This window comes from Mastomys coucha, unplaced genomic scaffold, assembly GCF_008632895.1.
Source record: "Mastomys coucha isolate ucsf_1 unplaced genomic scaffold, UCSF_Mcou_1 pScaffold3, whole genome shotgun sequence".
In the NCBI taxonomy this organism is placed as follows: Eukaryota; Metazoa; Chordata; class Mammalia; order Rodentia; family Muridae; genus Mastomys; species Mastomys coucha.
In genome coordinates this window covers 30,505,979-30,512,308 of record NW_022196909.1, presented here as the reverse complement: position 1 = coordinate 30,512,308, position 6,330 = coordinate 30,505,979, and positions in this window count along the sequence as shown.

Below are 6,330 nucleotides of genomic sequence, written 5' to 3'. Positions count from 1 at the left end.
TATATATATATATATATATATAGTGGCAGTAACATCTTTCTTTCAATACCATTGGTCAGTGCCAGGAAACAAAAGGGAAAACAAAACATTAGGGATGAAGGACATGGCTCAAGACACACACAGTAAAAGTCTACATATCCTCATATTTTATATGCTAAAAGAACAAGGAAGTACTCTTTGGATGCCTGTGGTGCCGATTGTGTAATGTAGTAGGAACCTACATATTGTAGTATAATCTATATTTACATAATTTACATAATCTATATTTTCACATACTGAGCTACCTTCACCAGGGAGTCAGCTAGTTAGCATATTTCTCCATAAAGTAGCAGTTTCATTCACATCAATTACCATGACAAGTCCCTGCTTTGCACTATGGAGTATTGTTTGAACATTTCATCAATGCTTGCTCCCTCCCCCACTTTATTTCTTTTTACAAAATGAAATTGAATAAAGATGGAGGCGGGCTGATACTGATGATAGTACAATCATGAGCTGTCTTGGAATAATTAAGAACAATGAAAGGAGTGATTTGATAGCCACAATTAAATAAAGATGTGAAAACTTGTTATATGTCCAATTAAAGAAATTGAAATGCCAGAAAATGGTATAAAGAAGAATACCTCAAAGTAAGATGAAATGATGGAGAGATGGAAAAATCTTTTATATTTATGAATATGAGTGTCAGAAACCAATTCAGCTATTCAAGCATAAAGAGGCACCCAGGCATAAGAAGTGATGGCCCACATGAGATTTATATGGCTTTATCTGCATAAGAAAAACATTTTTCCATTCATTTGACAATTTTCTCAAATAGAAATAATAATCTGTCAAATAATTCATGAAAAATTTTCTAAAGTACTATTTTTATCTTTACCTGAAGCCATAAGCAGAGCATTTGTCTACAAACACTAAAGTCTATTATATTTTTCAATGAAATATCACTTTAGGAAAGGTGAAAGGGCAAGAAAATTGAGCCCACAATTTATAAAATCTTTATGTTTTAATAACTAGTCAGGAGCATTACTCCTTCTAAGAAGAGACAGGCACAAAGATATGGACATCTTTGCTTAAATGATGTTTACTGTTACGTAGGAACTCCTTGCTCACTTTTAAGAATATAAAATATTACGCACCTGTCAAGTGGCTCCTGGGTAGGAATGACTACAGTGCCTTCTTCATCTGTAGTGTTCATCACGAATATGTAACCATGGGGTTTTCAGCCACCACAGGATCAGGATAAGTGAAATGAAAGAGATGGAGAAAGGAAACATTCTGCAGATCCTATTGGAGTTATTGAATTCAGCTCACAGATGATAAGTCCATAAAGACAAATCAAATGATTTTTCAATCTAAGAAAAGAATTGATTTTGGACAATTTATCAATCCATTTTTTTTAAGTCAGATGCACAGCTGCCCATGACAGACTGCTGAAGACTGTAGATTCGCAATGCATGGAGGATCTGTGAGATTACTTATAGACACTAGACCACAACCATGACATTAAGCATTTTTTTTCGTGTCACCTGTAAGAAGCAGAAACACTTGCAGGAGAGGAACAGTTAAAGCAGGTACCTCTTTATTTCCCTTGATGGTATCAATATGGAAATTAGAACATATACAGCAAGAGAAATCTCTGGCCTTGGATTTGAAAATGTCTGATACCTAAACCTCTAGTGGTCTCTGATACACATACATACACACACACCTTACTTAAACTTACTTTCCAGAATTGTTAATAAGATCATGGGAATTATTACTTGGAACTATTTTTGAGTGGTCTGAAGTATCATGTAGGTACTTTTAACTTGTGAAAGTGAAACATTATAGCACCAGTTCATGTATAACATGCCACTCCCAACTTGCTTCCTCATTAAGGTGTTTGTAGACACCAACTCTCTCACTATGTCCCTGTATATTATCCCTAGTCCCATGTCCTCCTAGTTGCCTGTTCTAGCCTTCAACTAGGATGGAGACTCCCCATTCTACCAGAGATCAAACAGACTGGGAGAAATCCAGGTAGAATGCTCACCTGCTAAACTCCCTACTCTCTTGATGCCTGCTCACTCTATCCCCAGTCTCCTACCACCCTAGACACCATACGTAGACCCCAACTGGTGTAGAGACACCTTGATCTACCAGAGACCATCCCAACCACTTAAAGCCTAGCCCTTAACTGAGACAGAGACTCAGACAGAGAATATGCAGACTGGGAAAATTCCAAGTAGGCTGCTTGCCCATGAAACTCTCACACTCTCTCATTATTATCTTGGTATCCTCATACCCATTCTCTCACCTTCGTAGTCACTATACCCCAACCCCTAACTACTGCAGGGGGTCCTTGGATTACCAGACCATATAGCCAGTGAGAACACCAGCCACATAGAAAAGCAGATCAGAGAGGAAACAGAAACTAAGGAACAAAATACCCATCTAACAAAATCGAACTCAGAATTCAGTACCTAGACATATAATTACCCCATACCAGATGCCTAGAGGCCACTGAAAAACAGAATTAACAACAGTCTAGGCAATGTGTGACCCATAGAGTGCAGCTGTCCTATGGCATCAACCCCTGATTATTCCAACACAAAAGAAACACAGAAACACACACACACACACACACACACACACACACACACACACACACACACACACAGACTTTAAAATCAACTTTATGAAGATAATTGAGGTTCTTAAAGAGGGAATTAATAAATCCCTTAAAGAAATTCAGGAAAACAAAATAATTTGAAGAAATGATTAAATCACTTAAAGAAAGTCAAAAAAGAAAATAAACAAACAGTTAAAGGAAAGAAATAAATACATTTAAGAAGTGAAAATGGGAATTGAAGCCATAAAGAAAACACAAACCAAGGAAATTCTGAAAATGAAAAATCTAGGGAAGAGAACAGGAACCATAGAAGCAAGTATCACTAAAAGAGTACAAGAGATGGAAGCGATAACCTCAGGCATTAAAAATAAGATGAAGAAAGTACATATTGTAGTCAAATCAAATGCTAATTTTTTTTTTTTTTTTTTTTTTTTTATATTTTTTGAGACAGGGTTTCTCTGTTTAGCCCTGGCTGTCCTGAAACTCACTCTGTAGACCAGGCTGGCCTCGAACTCAGAGATCCGCCTGCCTCTGCCTCCCAAGTGCTGGGATTAAAGGCGTGCGCCACCACCGCCCGGCTCAAATGCTAAATTTTAAAAGTTCCTTATACAAAGCTTCCAGGATATCTGGGCCACTATGAAAATCCCAAACCTAAAAATAATTGGAATAGAAACAGGAGATTCCCAACTTAAAGGCCCAGAAAATATTTTCCACAAAATCATAGATGAACTTTATCCTAACTTACTGAAGGAGATGTCTACAAGGATACAAGAGGTTTATACCAGGTAGAAAAGAAGCACCAGAAAGAAAACACCCATGGAAGGAGTTGTAGAGACTAACTATGGGACAGATACTATAGGAAGGACAATTCAGAGACTGCTCCACCTGGGAATCCTTCCCATATTCAATCATCAAATCTAGACAATATTGTGGATGCCAGCAAGTGCTAGATAAAAGGAGCCTGATATAGCTGTCTCCTGAGAGGCTCTGACAGTGCCCAACTAATACAGAAGTAGAGGCTCACAGCCATCCATTGGACTGAGCACAGGGTCCCCAATGAAGGAGCTAGAGAAAGGAACCAAGGAGCTGAAGGGTTTGCAGCCCCTTAAGATGAACAACAATATGAACTAACTAGTACTCTCAGAGCTCACAGGGACTAAAACTCCAACCAAAGAGTATGCATGGTGGGACTCATGGCTCTAGCAACATATGTATAGCAGAGGATGGCCAAGTTGATCATCAATGGGAGGAAGGGACCTTGGCCCTGTAAAGGTTCTATGCCCCAGTGTAAGGGAATGCTAGGGCCAGTAAACAGGAGGGGGTAGGATGGTGAACAGGGGAATAGGGGATGGGACCGGGAATTGTTTTATTTTTCTTTTTTTTTTCTTTCTGTTTTTCTTTTTTGGAGGGGAACCTGGGAAAGGAGATATTGTAGATAAAGAAAACATCTAATAAAAAAATAGAAAAAAGAAAACACCCGATTGAAAAGAAACACCAGTCTAGAAAGAAATTCTCCTAACCACATAATAATCAAAACACTAGATATTCAAAATGTTTTTATACTTTATTCATTTAGTACAAATAAGTAATACTAAAATCTGCAAGGGAAAAAAGACCAAGTAACATATAACGGCCTATTAGAATTTCACCTGACTTCTCAATGGAGACTCTAAAAAATGGAGGGCTTGGACAGATCTCTAAGAGACCACAGATTCCAACCTAGAATATTGTACCCAGAAAAACTTTCAATAACCATAGAAAGAGAAAACAACATATTCCATGACAAAACCAAATTTAAACAGATCCTCAAATCCAGACCTACAGAAGGTACTTGAAGGAAAACTCCAATTCAATTGGGTAAATGCACCCAAGTAAACATTTAATCTCTCTCTCTCTCTCTCTCTCTCTCTCTCTCTCTCTCTCTCTCTCTCTCTCTCTCTCTCTCTCTCTCTCTCTCTCCCTCTCTCCCTCTCCCTCTGTCTCTCTATTTGTTACACACACACACACACACACACACACACACACACTCACAATCATTACTCATTGATACCTCTCAATATCAGTGGACTCAATTCTCAAAAGACACAAGCTAACAGAAGATAAAGAAAATGTGGTACATTTATACAGTGGAATATTTCTCAGCCATTAAAAACAATGGCATCGTGAAATGGATTGAACTAGGAAAAACTAAGTATCTTGAGTGAGGCAACCCAGACCCAGAAGAACAAACACATGGTATACACCCACTTATAAGTGGGTATTAGCTGTTAAGTAAAGAATAATTATATTATAATCCACAGACCCAGGCTAAGTAACAAGGAAGGTTCAAGTGGGGGATGCATGAATACCCAGGAAAAGGAGAAATACAATAGATATCCTGGGTAGGCATGGAATGAAGAAGTATCAGGTGTGAGGAGAATTAGGAAGAGGGTACAGGGAAAGACAACTGAATTTAGCCGGTATTTCAGGGCAAGGTAAAAGGGGAACTTGTACAATGGAAACTATGAGGATGACCCTAGGTAAGACTCCTAGTAATGAAGGATACAGAGCCTGAACAGGCTATCTCCTCTAACCAGGCAAGACTTTTAGTGGAGGGGTTAAAACATCAACCCAGCCACAAAACCATCAGCCTACAATTTGTCCTGCCTGCAAGATACACTGTGGTTTATGTGGAAAAAAAAATATTATGGGAGTGGCCAACACATGACCTGTCCAATTTGAGACCCCTGCCAATAGAAGAAGCTCACCCCTGTCACTGCTTGGAAGACCAGTAACCAGAGTCTGGATATCCTAGAGGCCTAATAGAGAACCAAACATGACTGGAAAAGAAAATCAATGCAATGATGTCTAATGAGCCTCTGCAGTACTCATGGACAGGAGCATAGCATGATCATCAATCGGAGAGGGTCCATCCATCCAGCAACTGATAGGAACAGATGGAGAAAACTACGGTCAAACTTCAGGAATCCTGCAGTAGAGGGGGGTGGGAGGATGGAACCAGAGAGGTCAAGGATACCACAAGAAAACCTGCAGAATCAACTACCCTGGGCTCATAGGGGCTCACAGAGACTGAATCAGAGAACCTGCATGTGTCTGACCTAGGCCTTCTGTATATATGTTATGGTTGAATAGCTTGGTGTTCTTGTGGGACTTCTAACTTTGTGTCTGGCTCCTTTGCCTGCTTCTGGGAACCTTATTACATCTACTCGGGTTGCCTTGACCAGACTTAATATTCAAGGAGGAGTCTAGTCTTATTGTAACTTGATATGCCATGTTTGATTATCCATGGCAGGCCTGCCCTTTTCTGAAGGAAAATGAAAGAGGAGTGAATTAGAGGAAGGGAGAGGGGAGAAAGTGGAAGGAGAGGTAGGAGGGGAAACTGAGGTCTGGATGTAATATATGAGAGAAAAGTATTTTTAAAAAATTAAAATAAAAAAGAAAAAGGTTTAGTGGAATCCAGAGAAAAATTTGAGATTGAAAAGCTATACAAAAACAAAACAAAACAAAACCTTCTAATTCAATTACAGATTGAGAAAAGATGACTGGTGAGGTTGAAGGAGGATAGAGAGATTTATGTCAGTTCACTGTAGACACAGAGATAGATTTAGGTGTACAGAGACAGAATTAAATATGCAGTAGTTAAGTGATTAAGTACATTTCAACATTTATCCAAAATTTTGATGAATAGCTTCCATAGGTGATGAGTTTACTGACATATT